The sequence below is a fragment of the Perca fluviatilis genome, chromosome 16, assembly GCF_010015445.1.
Source record: "Perca fluviatilis chromosome 16, GENO_Pfluv_1.0, whole genome shotgun sequence".
Taxonomy (NCBI): domain Eukaryota; kingdom Metazoa; phylum Chordata; class Actinopteri; order Perciformes; family Percidae; genus Perca; species Perca fluviatilis.
In genome coordinates this window covers 4,515,496-4,535,877 of record NC_053127.1, presented here as the reverse complement: position 1 = coordinate 4,535,877, position 20,382 = coordinate 4,515,496, and the positions used below count along the sequence as shown (strand labels likewise).

The 20,382-nt window shown below is 45.3% G+C and overlaps 1 protein-coding gene and 1 long non-coding RNA gene across 2 annotated transcripts in view; one reads left to right on the top strand and one right to left on the bottom strand.

The window, feature by feature from the left end:
• Nucleotides 1–20,382, top strand: part of LOC120544555 (E3 ubiquitin-protein ligase Siah2-like) — a gene marked incomplete at its 3' end in the record, with an annotated part of 540,100 nt that overhangs the window by 285,995 nt on the left and 233,723 nt on the right.
• On the bottom strand, nucleotides 9,676–15,874 carry LOC120544583. Its single transcript, XR_005636516.1, has 3 exons — nucleotides 15,805–15,874; nucleotides 14,654–15,342; nucleotides 9,676–11,614 (listed from the first exon to the last, which is right to left on the bottom strand). It is a non-coding gene; the product is annotated as an uncharacterized LOC120544583 (long non-coding RNA).

The window sequence follows — 20,382 nt, the reverse complement described above, 5'->3', positions numbered from 1 at the left end:
GGCACGAAAACTTGCATATACACTCAGAGGACCCTCGTGACAAAAAGTTATCAAAAGAATATTGATAGCTAAAACAATGCGCAAGTTATGGAGGACCAACTTCCTGTAGGTGGGAGTGGAAACAGGAATGGTTATATCTTGCCAACGGCTATTCCAATGGACACAAATCTTAAGAAAGTTGTTCCTCATGTGCCAATGAGGCTGTTAGCCAAATATGTCGTCAATTGGCCTTTAGATGGCGCTGTTTTTTTTTTTTTTTAAATTAATTAGCTAATTTGCTTTGAGCGAAACCTACATTTTTTAACTCCCCCTAGAGCGTGAGTCCCATCTGCACAAAAATGTGCACGTAGACTCGGTGGACCCTCATGACAAAAATGTATCAAAAGAATTTTGATAGCTAACACAATGCGCAAGTTACAGAGGACCAACTTCCTGTAGGGGGCTGTCGAAACAGGAAGTTGCGTATCTTAACAAGATTTATTCCCGAATTTTTTTAATTAATTATTCACATCGCGATATAAGGGAAACATACTTTGTCTAACTCCTCCTGGGCCATGAGTCCAATCTGCACGAAAACTTGGATATAGACTCGGTTGACCCTCGTAACTAAAAGTTATGAAAATAATTTTGATAGCTAACACAATGCGCAAGTTATGGAGGAACAACTTCCTGTAGGTGGGTGTGGAAACATGAACGGTTCTATCTTGGCAAAAGTTTTGCAATTTACATGAAACTTAGAATGTGTGGTCTACATGTGATATTGCATTTGCCAGTACCCCCTGGGGCAAGAAGCAAGGGCCCGTCATCGCTGCTTGCAGCTTTAATTTTGTTTTGTATTGCATTGTTTTTATTATCTACCTGCCTGTAAAGCAACTTTGAGTTAGTGAAAAGCGCTATATAAATACAATTTATTATTAACTGGGAACGGGCTCCGCAACTGGTACTGCACAGGAACCAGCGCTACAGATGGTACTGCACAGGAACCAGCGCTACAGATGGTACTGCACAGGAACCAGCGCTACAGATGGCACTGCACAGGAACCAGCACTACAGATGGTACTGCACAGGAACGGGCACCACACGGGGAGCAAAGCCGCATGTCAACAAGCTGCAGCTGGCACCTTATGGGGCTGGGCGTGACACGGGAACCAGCGACCCACTGGAACTGCACACCGCACTGGCATCTCACGGGAACTGACAACACAGCCGAGACCGCACGGGAACAGCTCTTGGGGAATTCATGAATTGTGGCTTCATTTGATCTAATTATCAATCTTAATTATCATTAAACAAAAAAAAGAGTCACTGGTCTTTGTTTTCTCTTTTTTTAAACACTACAAACAACGAAAATTATGTATCTGTGCTGGAGCCAGACCTTCCTCCACAGCGCTGTGGGAATAGAGCTGGTTATGCGAGACTACCACCATTACAGTGTTGGTGAGTCACTTCTGAGACTTCTGAGACTTTTTTATGCAAGAAATCAACTATGTAGAGCTCAAATATAGGACGTTTTAAGAAAATGTATGGCAAACACGAGCTGCGCTGTGTACTTTAGAAAGAAGGAAGTTTGGAAGTTTTTCAAGGATATTGAAAATGAACCACGGCCATACATGCAGTGTTCCAGGCTGTACAACAGAATACTGGCCCAGAGAAAAGTGTTTAGAATGAGCATATCGGACAATGGAGCGGGAGTTGTGGGTCTAATGCAGTGGTGCAGAGGACATGCCTGTGGGCTTCACTCTCCGCTAAATGTCCCCACGCTGAGACACTGAACTATAGCTACAGGGTGAGTTGTGATTCCTTGTCTTGGAGGTTTTTATATAACGTTACAACAACACTAGTTGTAATGAAAGTGTTGAAAGTTTGCATTGGTGTGTGTGTTTGTGCCAGACACACTGGAGGATGAAACTGTAACGAAACTGTGTATATGGTGCTTTGTACAGTGACATTAGTTGATGAGTTTATGTGTTGGAGCAGAAATGAAGTTTTAAGCAGCCGCTGCTCGTGCCCAGGCATGTCCGGGCATGACTGGGCATGTCTGTCTGTAGGGGAGAGTGGGGGGCGGTTGCAACACTTTTTATATTTCCTTCAGTTTCTCAGCGACCGTTTGTATTAGAAAGACAAAAAATATTTCTATTAAACCCATATATGTCACCTACCTGCCCATACTGCTGCAACATGTGTACATATGATAATATGGAAGTAATTTGTACTTAAATGAACCCTGAAAAATGTTGTAACAGTAACAAGGGGCATGTTGGAGCCATTCATGTTATTTTATGTTATGTCATATTTCGTAGGAATGATTAATTATGTTACGTTATGATAGGCTGCTTGTCACAGGTGTTTTGTGAATGGGGTAAGCATGTGACGTTTCAGCTCCACCCATTTTGGGCTGGTCACCTATACAGGTGGTAGTGTGTGTGAATGATTCTGATGAATGAGCTGGCGGGAGTAAAAGGGACACAGTTTTTTGACCGTGGTCGTGACGATTATATGTAACAGAAAGAATTACGAACATAATAAACGTTTAAGTTGTTTGCAAATCAGCTGCCACGCGTCCGAGACAATCTTTTCTCCCGACATAGTGGCTCCGGGCAAAGTTTCGCCGGAGGCCGCAACATTAAGTCAAAAAACTCCCATGGATTAAACTCTGGATGTCGGAACCTTCCACGGACGTAGGATTTTCGGCTTTGAAACGCCAATATAAGGACAAAGCATCGGAAGGATTGGCCCATCCTGCATCACTCCGGTCCGTGAGTAAATGTTTATTCCCTGACGAGCTTCGGAATTACGGACTTCCTCATTCAAAATAACACAAGCAAACATTTCGGAGGATATTATTATGAACATTGTTTACTTCTAGTGTTGGAAATATATCGCGGACATAAGCGCAAATTAAGACTGAGACGGAGATGTGTGCGTAAACTGAAAAATAAATCTCTGAGACTATGGATGAGGAAAAACTAAAGGCTTTAACCGCGAGACGCGGTGGAAAACTGAGTGTGTGTACAAGAAAGATGAATGAATCAAAGGGTTTGTTTGATGCTGGTTCAAGTGTCGTAACTATTATTGAGAGTCTTGCTGCATTAAAAACCGCAATGGATGATTTTGCCGACGCGCATGGAAACGCGCAGGCATTAATGTCCGATGAGGAAAAGGATAAGGATCACGCTGAATGGTATGAACCTAAAATGACGGTGTTTGAGGATTACATAAAACGTGTTGAGGACTGGACAAGATATGCATTAAAACCACAAAGGGGTACTGTAGAGATCGCTCCTGAAGACAGCGTGTCTAAGGCAGGATCAAAGGCCTCCTCTGTGTCTTCCCTACGCGCACAGGCTGCAGCTGAGAGAGCAGCCCTCGCAGCAAAAGCAGCAGGTTTGCAGCAAAAACATGCACTTGAGCTCGAAAAGGCACAAATCCAGAGCAAAATGGAAATGATTGAGCTTCAAACCGATATTGCTGCAGCTGATGCAAAATTACATGCATTGGAGAGCTATGATTCCAGCGTCCAACTGCAATCCACAAGGAGATGGGATGAATGAATACCTTCAGGGATATGTGGAAAACGCAGTGTCTGTGTCAGAGCCATCTCCTGTTCAGTACACACAGCTTGGAGCAGTCCCTAAAACACCTCTACAGAGAATGATGGAGGAGAAACCGACATATCCTAAACCAAGAATGCACATGCTTGAAGCTCGACCAGCACTTCATGCACAGACCACAGCGACAATTAATGTGGGTCGGCCTACAATAAATAGCCATGTCCCCCCATATGATCCTCAACCTGAACAACAACCGCCCAACACACAACATGACCTTGCAGATTTAATCAGATTGCAACAAAGACAAGCATCTCTTCCCTCTAGAGAAATACCAACCTTCGATGGTGATATCTTGAGCTACCGTCCATTCATCCAAGCCTTTGAACACTGTGTGGAAAGAAAGACCGATAATGATTTGGACCGGCTGTACTTCCTCGAGCAATACACAAATGGCCAGCCTAAAGAGCTAGTTCGAAGCTGCCTGCACATGGATGCCAATCTGGGATATAGGGAAGCTAAACGCCTTCTCAGTGTTCATTTTGGTGACCCGTATCGCCTCAGCGCTGCCTATATCAATAAGGCCTTAAACTGGAATAATATAAAGACCGAGGATGGTAAGGAGCTCCACAGCTATGCCCTGTATTTGCGAAGCTGTTGGAATGTGGCAAGAGATCTACCAGATATGACCGAGCTCGACGCCCCTTCCAATTTAAAGTTGATTTTGTCAAAACTGCCATACAAGCTGCGGGAGCGATGGAGAGCTAAAGCGTGTGAGATACAGGAAAGTACACAAAGAAGAGCGAAATTCCAACATGTTGTGGAGTTCACAGAGAGGCAGGCCAGGATGCTGTGTGATCCAGTGTTCGGTTCTATCCAGGAGTCAACAACTAAAATGGCCAAAGGTACCGAACAGAAACGGCCTGTGAGCAAGAAAAGCTTCGCCACCACAATAGCCCCTGTAGCAGCCCATACAGAGCAAGGCGATGAAACAACAAATCAGTTAGCAAACCACACTGAAAACTCAAGAGCGGCTTACGCTAAACCATGCTTATTCTGCACAGCAGGAGACCACTTTATGGAATCTTGTCACCGGATGGCGGTAAAACAACACAAAGAAAAGGTTCTGTTCTTAAAGGATAATGGAATGTGTTTTGCTTGCCTTATCAAGGGCCACATGAGTAATGCATGCAAGAAACGTCTGACCTGCCAGATATGCAAGAAAAGACACCCTACGATTCTGCATATCCAACAAGTCCAAGTCCCACTCGGAAGGCCTTCTATGCATCAGTCCAACCGTAATGGTCAAGCAAAGCATTCCACAGTTCCCACAGCTAGGAGCGGTAATCCAGTAGCTATTGCAATGTCTACGAAGCATACTGGGGCCGGTGTCTCTGACTGCAAGCTTGCGATCGTGCCAGTAAGAATTAAGTCTGGCAAGAGCAACCAGGTCATCCAAACCTACGCGTTTCTGGACCCAGGGAGTTCTGCATCTTTTTGCACGGACAAGCTGATGGAAGAACTGCACGTAGAGGGTAGAAGAACAGGAATCCTGCTTAGAACTATGGGACAAGAACAAGTTGTGGATACCCATAAAGTGAAAGGATTAGAGGTGAGCAGCCTTGAAGGGACAGCGTTCATCGAACTACCTGAAGTCTTCACGCAAACTAACATACCAGTGAGCCATGAAAACATCGCTACAGAGGAGGACATACGAAAGTGGCCATATCTGAAGGATGTTCTACTTACCACCATTAACGCTGACATCGGTCTGCTCATTGGGGCCAATGCCCCGCGGGCTTTAGAACCATGGGAAATCATACACAGCCAAGGAGACGGGCCTTATGCTGTCAGGACCCTTTTAGGATGGATCATCAATGGCCCGTCGAGTGTTGGGTCACTTACCGATGAAACAGTCCGACCGTGCGTTTCCTGCAATAGAATCTCTGTGGCTTGTCTACAGGAACTGCTCATTAAGCAGTACAATGAAGACTTCCCAGAAAAGGCCTGTGAAGAACAAGCAGAGCCGTCTTTTGAGGACAAGAAATTCATGAAAATAGCTGAGGAGTCAGCCGTTAAGAAGGATGGTCACTACGAAATGCGGTTGCCCTTTCGAGACGACAATGTGACTATGCCAAACAACAAGGCCGTAGCAGAGCTGCGAGCCATGACTCTACGAAGAAAACTTCTGAAGAATGAGGCTTTCCATTCGGACTACACATGTTTTATGAATGCCATGTTCGACCAAGGCCATGCTGAGAAGGTGCCAAACGACGAGCTGTCCAGATGTGATGGTAGAGTGTGGTATATACCCCACCATGGGGTCTACCATAAGAAGAAAAAGAAAATCCGTGTAGTATTTGATTGTACTGCATCATTTCAGGGCACCTCATTAAACAGTCAGCTACTGCAAGGACCCGATCTGACAAACACCCTCCTGGGCGTCCTCCTCCGGTTCAGACAGGAACCAGTTGCCATCATGGCGGATATTGAGGGGATGTTCCACCAAGTCCGAGTGCCTGAAAATGATGTTGACCTTTTACGTTTCCTGTGGTGGCCTAATGGCGATGTCAACAAGCCTCTCACAGAATACAGAATGGTGGTGCATCTCTTTGGTGCAGTCTCCTCGCCGAGCTGTGCTAATTATGCGTTAAAAAGAACTGCCAAAGACAACAAGGATAAAGTGGCCACAGACGTGCTGAACACCATCAAGAATAATTTCTATGTCGACGATTGTCTGAAATCCGTTGCCTCCGAGAAGCAGGCCATACGCCTAGTTAATGATCTCAGAAGGACATGCGCAACAGGAGGCTTCAGATTAAACAAATGGGGGAGCAACAGTAGCCATGTGCTGGCTTCAGTTCCAGACAAAGATAGAGCACTGAAGGAAATCACAGACGTCAATCTGGAAAGGAGCGAGCTACCACTAGAGCGTGCTCTAGGCATCCAGTGGAACATTAATACCGACACCTTCTGTTATAAAGTCTCTCAAAAACAGCAGCCCTATACACGGCGGGGCATACTCTCAGTTACAAACTCTGTGTATGACCCTCTTGGGTTTTTGGCGCCTTTGATCCTTCTAGCGAAGAGGATACTGCAAGAGCTCTGCAGAGGAAGCTGTGGATGGGATTCTGGGATTTCACTTTCCTTTACCAAAAGGTGGGAGTCATGGTTGGGTGGCCTGGATCACCTGAAAAGCCTAAACATCAGTAGATGCTACCGGCCGCATAATTTTGGGCCGCTTCATAAGGCCCAGCTGCACCATTTTTGCGATGCCAGTGAGGTGGGATACGGCACTGCAAGCTACCTGAGGCTCAGTACTACCGGAGGCCTCATTCACATTGCCTTCGTGATGGGCAAAGGAAGAGTTGCACCACTGACACCAGTCACCATCCCCAGGCTGGAACTGGCAGCGGCAGTACTGGCTGTGCGAATTAACAGAATGCTGGAAAAGGAGCTTGAATATGCACTTCAGCCACCGGTCTACTGGACTGACAGTACCGCAGTCATCAAGTACATCTGTAATGACACCTGCCGCTTTCAAACATACGTGGCTAACAGAGTATCTACCATTAGAGAACTGTCAGAAAAATCTCAATGGCGATACATAAACAGCTCCCTCAACCCTGCAGACGACGCCTCCAGGGGCTTAACAGCTGAAGCATTCCTGAAATCCAAACGATGGTTGAATGGGCCATCCTTTCTAAAACAGCCAGAGGAGGATTGGCCAAAGCACCCAGAGATTACCACCACTCTTTGCGACGATGACCCAGAAATCAAGAAGACTGTTGAAGTCTTTGGCACAGGTGCAACAGAGGCTCACGATCCAGTCATTGAATTCATACAACACTTCTCCTCATGGGATTACCTTAAAAGAGCTACCACAAGACTTCTACAATTCAAAGACCTACTTCTGCACTTGAGTAGGAGGAGGAAGGAAATCACAATGGCTCACCAACAGCTCGGCTCCAGGATAACACCTAAGGTGCAGGTCCATGAACATCCATCAGTTGAAGACCTCTCACGGGCTGAAGAGGCGCTCTTACGGTACATCCAAAGCCAACGTTTTTCAGAGGAGATTTCTGCACTGGAAACTGGAAGGACTGCTGTTAAGAAGTCCAGCAGACTTTACAAGCTCGACCCTTTTCTTTCTGAGGGAATACTGAGAGTAGGCGGAAGGTTGAATAGGATGGCTATGCCTGAGGAATTCAAGCATCCTGCTATTCTACCAAAAACCAGCCATCTAACCAGACTGCTACTCAAACACATGGTGGGAGAAATCTAATGCTTTCAAAGCTTCGCCAGAAATACTGGGTTATTAGAGCGAATTCTGCCACCAGAAAGATAATAAAGGACTGCGTATTCTGCAGACGCTGGCACGCTCAACCTAGTGTGCAGAAGATGTCAGACCTGCCTTTAAATCGCATAACCCCAGATCACCCTCCCTTCACCTATGTGGGAGTCGACTACTTCGGCCCGATTGAAGCAAAAAGGGGATGGACTGTGGTGAAAAGGTACGGAGTCTTATTCACCTGTCTTGTCAGCAGGGCAGTCCATCTGGAGCTGGCCTTTTCTCTGGACACCAATTCCTGCATCTCTGCCCTACGAAGATTCATGTGCAGAAGAGGGCAGGTCAAAGAAATGGTTTCTGACAACGGAACAAACTTTGTGGGAGCGGAACGTGAGCTGAGAGAATCCCTTGCTCTTCTGAATCACAACAAGATCCAGCAGGACCTGTCGATAAAGGGCATCAGGTGGATTTTTAATCCTCCCTTTGGCTCACACCATGGAGGCTCATGGGAGAGACTCATCCGGACTATCAAGAAGGTCCTCTACTCTATTGTAAGGCAGCAAGTCCTGGATGATGAGAGCCTGCAAACCATCTTCTGCGAAGTAGAGACTATCCTGAATGATAGGCCCATCACTGTGGTTTCAGACGATCCTAGTGATCCAGAGGCCCTCACACCTAACCATCTGCTCCTGCTGAAAGGACAACCCCTGCTTCCACCAGGTCTGTTTAGGAAAGAAGACTGCTATTCCAGACGAAGATGGAGACAGGTGCAGTACCTTGCTGACCTGTTCTGGAAGCGCTGGATTAGAGAATATCTTCCGCTGATGCAGGAGAGGCAAAAGTGGAACGTGGTGAAAAGGAATCTAAAAGCAGACGATATAGTGCTGATTGTGGACGAGACTTCGCCACGCAATTCCTGGCTGATGGGAAGAATAGTTGAGACGATCCCAGACAGCAGAGGCCATGTCAGACGGGTCAGGATACAAACCAGGAGCAAAATACTGGAGAGACCCATTACCAAGCTATGCCTTCTACTGGAGACTTGACTCTGACTGACCACAACGCTGATCTTTCCCTACCCTTTCCCTTCCAAGGAACCTATTTTTGGGATTTACCTTTTTACATTTTTTGAAGCTTTATTCCAAGAACTCAGAGTTGGACTATATGATTTTTGTCTGATTTTTTTTTTTTTTTTTTTTTTTGTATCTTTCTTTTTTGGATTTTGGACTATGGCAGTTTCTTACTCCCCAGAAGGTGGACTATACACTTTAGGAAATATGAACTAAACCGATGATGGCTCCTGCTTAGAATAATAATTGTCTGTAATTGCCATATATTGCCGGCAATTAGGGGCCGGGATGTTGGAGCCATTCATGTTATTTTATGTTATGTCATATTTCGTAGGAATGATTAATTATGTTACGTTATGATAGGCTGCTTGTCACAGGTGTTTTGTGAATGGGGTAAGCATGTGACGTTTCAGCTCCACCCATTTTGGGCTGGTCACCTATACAGGTGGTAGTGTGTGTGAATGATTCTGATGAATGAGCTGGCGGGAGTAAAAGGGACACAGTTTTTTGACCGTGGTCGTGACGATTATATGTAACAGAAAGAATTACGAACATAATAAACGTTTAAGTTGTTTGCAAATCAGCTGCCACGCGTCCGAGACAATCTTTTCTCCCGACATAGTGGCTCCGGGCAAAGTTTCGCCGGAGGCCGCAACAGGGCAGTTGCAACAATCATTTAGATGTAATAAAACTCATACTTTGGCATAATTTTTCAAATCTTTTTTTTGGTTTATTTGAGAACAGAGTTATTAAAGTAAAAAACAAGTGCACAACCATGTAATACCTTTGTCAAAAGCCCACAAACTGATTTCTATAGGCCCTAAGGGATTATTTAAAATTTAAAATCACTTAAAGAATCATGGGATCACTCATTTGTCACATCTATTATTTATCTTAGACCAGAGTTCATTGACTTAATAACAATATTTAAAAGGCAAAATATAAAAGTTTACAACTGCAGCAACAAGCAGTAGGCTAACAATTTCATAACACCACCAAAAGCACACAAACTGATTATTTCATAGCTTCAGTAATCACAATTCCCCATCTGACTCCCAATTGTGGCCAATGTAAATGGAACCACCATCAGTGCAGGCTTCATGAGCCCATGCCTTGCACTGCCAACATTGCAGCCACACCTCTCTCGGTCTGGAGTAGCTCTCCAAACAGACAATGCAAAAATCTTTTTCAGAGTCATTGTCCTTCTCTGCATGCTTTTTCTTCTCGTTTTTGGTTTGTTGGCTTGTTTCCAGTGTGTTCTTTGTCAGTTTTCTCTTAACTTTTGTTGGCTTTCTCTTAACTTTTGCTTTCTCCCTCTCCAAAGCCTCCTTTTTGGGGGTGTCTGTCAAGATGGCCGATTTGCATTTTTTCCTACCGTTTGCTTTTGTTATCTTCCGTGGTTCTGCTCTTGGATGAGGTCTAACAGTCTGCACTGGAGGAACTGCAGAAGTCCCAGTGTGCACTGGAGAAACTTCCAAAGAAGCAGATGTCCCAGCTTGCTCTGGAAGAACTGGTGTTGGCAGCCGGTCTGTCATCAAAGATGGTGCAAAGTCACTGTCTTTCAATTTATCACGGTTATATGGCCAACTTCCAGTGCTGCTAAAGCCATTATGCACATTGCCTGGTGTTCCAGCCAATGGGAGGGCCAACCTAACAATTCCAGGAATGTCGTAGATGGATATTGTCAGGCCTGGGTGACTTCTCATCCAGGTATCGCAAAATGTGTTGACATGAAGTTTTAGGGGGCCATAAACGGTACGATCCAGTGGCTGTAATTTGTGGGTAGGGGTGTAACGGTACGCAAAAATCACGGTTCGGTACGTACCTCGGTTTTAAAGTCACGGTTCGGTTCATTTTCGGTACAGTAAGGGAAAGAAATGCAAACATTAAACTGCAGGTTGTTTATTACTATAAACTTTTTTTTAACAATTTGTTTACACTTTTTTAAACAGTTTTTAATAAAATATAATGCATAAAATATATATAAAATAAAAAAGAATAAGAAATAAAATACTGCTGCACAGTTCTCCACTAAATAAAATACTCAGTCTCAAACCAATATCACATAATAAAATATAATGAAAAATATAAATAAATATAAATAAATAAATAACTATGGATAACAGTGCAGCATTACCAACCCCAGCTTGTAGGCCTGCTCATATTAAAAAAATATGTATAACTTTTCCAAAGTGTAAAGTGCAGTATCAACAGTTTCAGTTTTTAGACCTGCTCAGATTTTTAAGAACTATACAACAGTCTAAAGTGCAGCATTAACAGCTCCAGGCTGAAGGCCTGCTCAGATTCATTCAACTTTCATGTTTTTTGTCAAAAAAATTAACTTGTCTACGGAAAGGGCAGATCTGCTGGCAGTTACAATGTCTCCAGCTGTAGAAAACACTCTCTCGCTAGGGACTGAGGTAGCAAATACAGCAAGGTAGTGCTTTGCTAACTTGGCAATATGAGGATATGTGGGCTTATCGGTCCTCCACCATTCAAGTGGGTTGGAATCCAGTGAAATGCAGTCCACAGCCTTGTATAAGGTAACCTCTTTCTTCACCATCTGCAAAGTAGGCTTGTTTCCCCCCTGAGTCTTGAAGAGTTCACCAAACAGTTCAGTTCATAGCTGACTTCTTGACAGGAGGAGATGATGCCTCTGGGTGTCCTGTCACTGGGGATGAACTAACTGCTGTGGCCTCCTCACTCTGCAAAATAAAATATATGACAAAACTTTAATAAACTACTACTACTGGCACTGTCATCTTTATTTATATAGCGCTTTTAACAATGCAGATGGTTTCAACGCAGCAAGTATTTCAAATTATACAATGAAGATATTTTACACACAAGCAAATTAACACAATACCTGTTCTTTCATGGTTGCAATCTCTGTGATGAGGTTGTTGTGTTAAAGTAATGTAGTTATATATTTATTTTTTAATATGAGCAGGCCTACAAGCTGGGATTGGTAAAGCATCCTGAACCCACCAGACTCCATGTAAATCATGAGTAATTTAAGTATCCTAAACCCACCAGACTCCATGTAAATAATCTGAACTTTAAGCATCCTAAATCCATCAGACTCCTATTCATATTCGTATTCTCTCTCTCTCTCTCTCTCTCTCTCTCTCTCTCTCTCTCTCTCTCTCTCTCTCTCTCAGTGACAGTGTGACCTATGTATCTACTTAGCTAGTGTTATTCGGATGTGCACCAAGTAGTAGGCACACTGTCAAAATTTCTTCCGGAATTTTCTAGTGTAATTTATAATTGCCAACATAGCCAAAACAACCCAAATCACCAATCACAGAGATTCTGATTCCTACGGGACTAGGTGTGGCCAAAAGTTTGGACACACCTTCTCATTCAATGCATTTCCTTTATTTTCATGACTATTGACATTGTAGATTCTCACTGAAGGCATCAAAACTATGAATGAACACATATGGAATTATGTACTTAACAAAAAAGTGTGAAATAACTGAAAACATGTCTTATATTTTCGATTCTTCAAAGTAGCCACCCTTTGCTTTTTTTGATAACTCCAAACGCAAACCCTTGGTGTTCTCTCAATGAGCTTCATGAGGTAGTCACCTGAAATGGTTTTACCTTCACAGGTGTGCTTTGTCAGGGTTAATTAGTGTAATTATTTCCCTTATTAATAAAAAAGCAAAGGGTGGCTACTTTGAAGAATCTAAAATATAAGACATGTTTTCAAGTCATGAAAATAAGAAGGAAACGCATTGAATGAGAAGGTGTGTCCAAACTTTTGGCCTGTACTGTATATATATATATATATATATATATATATATATATATACAGTGCCTTGCGAAAGTATTCGGCCCCCTTGAACTTTTCGACCTTTTGCCACATTTCAGGCTTCAAACATAAAGATATAAAACTGTAATTTTTTGTGAAGAATCAACAACAAGTGGGACACAATCATGAAGTGGACGACAAATTTATTGGATATTTCAAACTTTTTTAACAAATAAAAACTGAAAAATTGGGCTGCAAAATTATTCAGCCCCTTTACTTTCAGTGCAGCAAACTCTCTCCAGAAGTTCAGTGAGGATCTCTGAATGATCCAATGTTGACCTAAATGACTAATGATGATAAATAGAATCCACCTGTGTGTAATCAAGTCTCCGTATAAATGCACCTGCTCTGTGATAGTCTCAGAGGTCCGTGTAAAGCACAGAGAGCATCATGAAGAACAAGGAACACACCAGGCAGGTCCGAGATACTGTTGTGGAGAAGTTTAAAGCCGGATTTGGATACAAAAAGATTTCCCAAGCTTTAAACATCCCAAGGAGCACTGTGCCAAGCGATAATATTGAAATGGAAGGGAGTGTCAGACCACTACAAATCTACGAAGACCCGGCCGTCCCTCTAAACTTTCAGCTCATACAATGAGAAGACTGATCAGAGATGCAGCCAAGAGGCCCATGATCACTCTGGATGAACTGCAGAGATCTACAGCTGAGGTGGGAGACTCTGTCCATAGGACAACAATCAGTCGTATACTGCACAAATCTGGCCTTTATGGAAGAGAAAGCCATTTCTTAAAGATATCCATAAAAGTGTCGTTTAAAAGTTTGCCAAAAGCCACCTGGGAGACACACCAAACATGTGGAAGAAGGTGCTGTGGTCAGATGAAACCAAAATCGAACTTTTTGGCAACAATGCAAAAACGTTATGTTTGGCGTAAAAGCAACACAGCTCATCACCCTGAACACACCATCCCCACTGTCAAACATGGTGGTGGCAGCATCATGGTTTGGGCCTGCTTTTCTTCAGCAGGGACAGGGAAGATGGTTAAAATTGATGGGAAGATGGATGGAGCCAAATACAGGACCATTCTGGAAGAAAACCTGATGGAGTCTGCAAAAGACCTGAGACTGGGACGGAGATTTGTCTTCCAACAAGACAATGATCCAAAACATAAAGCAAAATCTACAATGGAATGGTTCACAAATAAACATATCCAGGTGTTAGAATGGCCAAGTCAAAGTCCAGACCTGAATCCAATCGAGAATCTGTGGAAAGAACTGAAAACTGCTGTTCACAAACGCTCTCCATCCAACCTCACTGAGCTCGAGCTGTTTTGCAAGGAGGAATGGGCAAAAATGTCAGTCTCTCGATGTGCAAAACTGATAGAGACATACCCCAAGCGACTTACAGCTGTAATCGCGCAAAAGGTGGCGCTACAAAGTATTAACTTAAGGGGGCTGAATAATTTTGCACGCCCAATATTTCAGTTTTTTATTTGTTTAAAAGGTTTGAAATATCCAATAAATTTCGTTCCACTTCATGATGGTGTCCCACTTGTTGTTGATTCTTCACAAAAAATTACAGTTTTATATCTTTATGTTTGAGGCCTGAAATGTGGCAAAAGGTCGAAAAGTTCAAGGGGGCCGAATACTTTCGCAAGGCACTGTATATATATATATATATATATATATATAAACATTTATACATTTATTTAAAAACAAACCAGTTTGTAATGTTTATAGATGTTTTAAAAATGGTAACCTAAAGATTAACAAACATTTTTTAATCATAACCAGATACCTAATTTAGCATATAGGGTTATAATGTGTGACTAAACTGTTAATTTACAGCAATACTAATAATTATTAAACATTGTTAATTTTAAAATGCAATGTTTTTTAAAACTTAAATGACAATTAACTATCAATTTACCCAAATTTGTTATGTCTATGTAGAGAACTTTAACAATTACATTTTTTTTATCCGTATCGGGTTGGTCGCTCCGTCACACCGGGTTGGCTCGCTCCGTCACACCAGGTTGGTCGCTCCGTCACATCGGGTTGGTCGCTCCGTCACACCGGGTTGGTCGCTCCGTATCGGGTTGGTCGCTCCGTCACACCGGGTTGGTTGCTCCGTATCGGGTTGGTCGCTCCGTATCGGGTTGGTCGCTCCGTATCGGGTTGGCTCGCTCCGTATCGGGTTGGTCGCTCCGTATCGGGTTGGTCGCTCCGTATCGGGTTGGTCGCTCCGTCACACCAGGTTGGTCGCTCCGTATCGGGTTGGCTCGCTCCGTCACACCGGGTTGGTCGCTCCGTATCGGGTTGGCTCGCTCCGTCACACCGGGTTGGCTCGCTCCGTCACACCAGGTTGGTCGCTCCGTCACATCGGGATGGCTCGCTCCGTCACACCAGGTTGGTCGCTCCGTCACATCGGGATGGCTCGCTCCGTCACACCAGGTTGGTCGCTCCGTCACATCGGGATGGCTCGCTCCATCACACCAGGTTGGTTGCTCCGTATCGGGTTGGCTCGCTCCGTCACACCAGGTTGGTCGCTCCGTCACATCGGGTTGGCTCGCTCCGTCACACCAGGTTGGTCGCTCCGTCACATCGGGATGGCTCGCTCCATCACACCAGGTTGGTTGCTCCGTATCGGGTTGGCTCGCTCCGTCACATCGGGTTGGTCGCTCCGTCACATCGGGTTGGTCGCTCCGTATCGGGTTGGCTCACTCCGTCACACCGGGTTGGCTCGCTCCGTCACACCCAGGTTGGTCGCTCCGTCAATACCAGGTTGGTCGCCTGTCCACACCAGGTTGGTCGCCCGTGCATCGGTGGTTTTTTTTTTTAATTTTTAAAAACCCTAGTTTGTAATGTTTATAGATGTTTTAAAAATGGTAACCTAAAGATTTACAAACATTTTTTAATCATAACCAGATACCTAATTTAGCATATAGGGTTATAATGTGTGACTAAACTGTTAATTTACAGCAGTACTAATAATTATTAAACATTGTTAATTTTAAAATGCAATGTTTGTTAAAACTTAAATGACAATTAACTATCAATTTACCCAAATTTGTTATGTCTATGTAGAGAACTTTAACAATTAAATTTTTTTTATCCATACCGGGTTGGTCGCTCCGTCACATCGGGTTGGCTCGCTCCGTCACACCAGGTTGGTCGCTCCGTCACATCGGTTGTGCCCCACACCATTGGCCCACATCGGGTTGCTGCCTATGTGCTACACAGGTTGTTATTTGTCCTTCATTACAATTTGCCCGTTCGGGTTGGTCCTCCCGTTTTTTCATTTTTTGCTGTCCGGTTCGCCCACACCATGCCTTCGGGTTGGCTCGCCACACGGCGCGTAACATGCGCCGTCACACCATTGGTCGCGCATCTTGGCGGTTTAATGTTTATAGATGTTTTAAAAATGGTAACCTAAAGATTTACAAACATTTTTTAATAATAACCAGATACCTAATTTAGCATATAGGGTTATAATGTGTGACTAAACTGTTAATTTACAGCACTACTAATAATTATTAAACATTGTTAATTTTAAAATGCAATGTTTGTTAAAACTTAAATGACAATTAACTATCAATTTACCCAAATTTGTTATGTCTATGTAGAGAACTTTAACAATAAAATTTTTTATCCATACCGGGTTGGTCGCTCCGTCACATCGGGTTGGCTCGCTCCGTCACACCAGGTTGGCTCCGTCCACATCGGGGATGGCTTCCGTCCGCCACCAGGTTGGTCGCTCCGTCCAAATCGGGATGGCTCGCTCCATCACACCAGGTTGGTTGCTCCGTATCGGTTGGCTCGCTCGCCATCGGGTTGGTCGCTCCGTCACATCGGGTTGCCCGTATCGGATTGGCTCGCCCAGATCGGGTTGGTCGCCCGTATCGGGTTGGTCGCCCGTTACAATAGGTTGGCCGCTCCGTATCGGGTTGGCTTGCCCGCCATCGCGTCGCCCGTGATTGGTGCGCCGTCCGCACCGGGTTGGTCGTCTGCATCGGGTTGGTCGCTCCGTATCGGGTTGGCTCCCGGCTACACCAGGTTGGCTCGCCCGCATCGGGTTGGTCGCTCCGTATCGGGTTGGTCGCTCCGTATCGGGTTGGTCGTCTGCATCGGGTTGGCTCGCCACACACAGGTTGGTCGCTCCGTATCGGTTGGTCGCTCCGATTCGGTTGGTCGCCACACCAGGTTGGTCGCCTCCACACCAGGTTGGTCCGCTACACCAGGTTGGTCGCTCCGTATCGGGTTGGTCGCTCCGTATCGGGTTGGCTCGCTCCGTCACACCAGGTTGGTCGCTCCGTCACACCAGGTTGGTCGCTCCGTCACACCAGGTTGGTCGCTCCGTATCGGGTTGGCTCGCTAGTTTGTAATGTTTATAGATGTTTTAAAAATGGTAACCTAAAGATTTACAAACATTTTTTAATCATAACCAGATACCTAATTTAGCATATAGGGTTATAATGTGTGACTAAACTGTTAATGTACAGCAGTACTAATAATTATTAAACATTGTTAATTTTAAAATGCAATGTTTGTTAAAACTTAAATGACAATTAACTATCAATTTACCCAAATTTGTTATGTCTATGTAGAGAACTTTAACAATTAAATTTTTTTTATCCGTACCGGATTGGTCGCTCCGCTACACGGGCTCCGCCCGTATCGGGTTGGCTCGCCCCGATCGTGCCGGCCTCCGTCACACCAGGTTTCGCCCGTCACACCGGGTTGGTCGCTCCGTAACGGTTGGTCGCTCCCACATCGGGTTGGTCGCCCGTATCGGGTTGGTCGCTCCGTATCGGGTTGGCGCCTCGACGGGGTTGGTCGCTCCGTATCGGGTTGTTCGCTCCGTCACACCGGGTTGGTCGCTCCAGATTGCTCTGCCGTCACACCGGGTTGGTCGCTGCCCGTATCGGGTTGGCTTCGCTCGTACACCGGGTTGGTCGCTCCGTATCGGGTTGGCTCGCCCACACGTTCGCTGGCTGCCCGTGACAAGGTTGGTCGCTCCACACGGGTTGGTCGCCCGTATCGGGTTGGTCGCTCCCGTCATTCCAGGTTGGTCGCCCGTATCAGGTTGAAAAAACATTTTTAATCATAACCAGATACCTAATTTAGCATATAGGGTTATAATGTGTGACTAAACTGTTAATGTACAGCAGTACTAATAATTATTAAACATTGTTATTTTAAAATCAATGTTTGTTAAAAAACATAAATTTAATTTACGGGCGCTCCATATTTGGTGCCCACACCGTTGGTCGCCCCCATCGGGTTGGTCGCTCCGTCACATCGGGTTGGTCGCCGCCACACCGGGTTTGTCCGTGGTTGGTGCTCTTTGGGTTGCTCGCTCCGCACACCGGGTTGGTCGCTCCGTCACAATTGTTGTCGCCCGTCACCAGGTTGGTCGCTCCCTTATCGGTTGGCTCGCTTCCGCACACCGGGTTGGTGCCTGTATCGGGTTGGCTCGGCCACACCGGGTTGGTCGCTCCGTATCGGGTTGGTCGTCCGCCACACCGGGTGCCGCCCGTATCGGGTTGGTCGCCCCATTAGGTTGGTCACCTACACCGGTTGTTTGCCTCGTATCGGGTTGTTCGCTCCGTACTGGTTATCGCCTCGGCCACACCGGTTGGTTGCTCCGTATCGGGTTGGTCGCTCCGCATCGTGTTGGTCGCTCCCAATATCGAGTGTTGGTCCGTCACACCGGGTTGGTCGCTCCGTATCGGGTTGGTCGCTCCGTATCGGGTTGGTCGCTCCGTCGCACCGGGTTGGTCGCTCCGTATCGGGTTGGTCGCTCCGTCACACCGGGTTGGCTCGCTCCATATCGGGTTGTCTCGCTCCATATCGGGTTGGCTCGCTCCATATCGGGTTGGCTCGCTCCATATCGGGTTGGCTCGCTCCATCACACCGGGTTGGCTCGCTCCATCACATCAGGTTGGTCACCCCGTATCGGGTTGGCTCGCTCCATATTTTACTGGAAGTCATCACAGAGTTACTGTTGGCCATTGTCGTCACCATCTTTTTTCTCCTGTAAATAAAACACAAATATTGTTATTAAAGATTAATAATTAGCTAATTAGATATTAGTAAGTAAGTAAAATGTATTTGTATAGCACATTTCAAAGATAAAAATCACAAAGTGCTTCACAACAAATGGATGGATACACAACATTTATACATTACAGTACATAAACAAAATAAGCAGAAAACCAAATAAAACCGGCATAACCACACTATAGTCTAATAACACCTCTTTGAAAAGAAGAATTTTCAACTCAGTTTTAGTAGCCTGATATTTTAATAACTAATATTAGCCTGATTAGTTAACAATAATGTTGTAAGCTGCGGCGCTGGTTCCTGTCACATCGAGTTGGCTCGCTCCGTATCAGGTTGGCTCGCTCCGTCACACCGGACACCATCACAGTGGACCAATCACAATCTGGCTTATCCACCTGGCGCGCTATTGGTGGGTTTAACACGATGACGATAGAGAAGCGACCAAGCAGCTTCTTGTTGTCATTCAGGGTCCCAGCCTTCAGACCGTACACGACACATACGGGGTCTCCTCTCCGCTCCTACATGTTGGGTTGGCTCACTTACTAGAAGGAAATAATACACACAGCAAGGAAATACACGACAGGGAACACAACAGCAAACAGAACGTAATAATCAGACAAGAGATAAAGACATAACAGAGACTAAATACACAGCTTAACAAGGTTAAACAAGGGACAGGTGACACAAGGAATCAGGAACAGGGGAAACACATCAGGATGGTATACTTGTGTGTGCGTCGAGCCAGCATGTGTGTGTGTCTGTGTGTGTGTGTGTTTGTGTGTGTGTGTATGGGGAGTGTGTGGTAGAGCGAGGGAGAAGTGAGAGAGTGATGGCGATTAGCTCCAAAGCGAGTACAGACTATAGAGTCATAGTGAGAGAACCAAAGTGTCTCCCCTGTTCTTTCTGACCACGGTGGGAAATCTGGAGCAGTAGAAGTTAACCCTCTCCTTGATTTCACGTTTTTTATGGAGAAGGAGAACCAGGAAATGACCCAGGGGAAATGCAACGCTACCAAGCCACAGCCGAAAGACATTTTCGGATGGATGCACTTCAGGCTACCACTTAGGGTTCAGCCTAGACCCAGAGGGGTCGGCGAGGGTACGCCGTGGATTCTCGCATAACCAGCTCTATTCCCACAGCGCTGTGGAGGAAGTTCTGGCTTCAGCAAAGATACATAATTTTCGTTGTTTGTAGTGTGAACAGAGAGAAGACAAAGACACACAAATCTTTTTTTTGTTTATTGAAAATTAAGATTGACAATTAAATCAAATGAAGCCACAATTTACGAATTGTCCAAGAGCCATTTCCGTGAGGTCTCGGCCATGTTGCCAGTTCCCGTGAGGTGAACGATTTCGGTGGGGCGCCAGCCGCGCCTCTAGTTTCAGTGGGGCGCCAGCCGCGACTCTGGTGTCGGTGTGGCGCCAGCCGCGACTCTAGTTTCAGTGGAGGGGCCAGCCGCGACTCTAGTTTCAGTGGGGCGCCAGCCGCTGACGCTTCTAGTGGAGCCAGCCGCGAATTTAGTTCGGTGGTGCCAGCCGCGCTCAGCTTACAGCCGTCACTTAGCGCTCGTGGCGCCCAGCCGCTCCGAAGTTTCGGTGTAAGCCAGCCGCCAAATTTGGTGCGGGTTACTTGG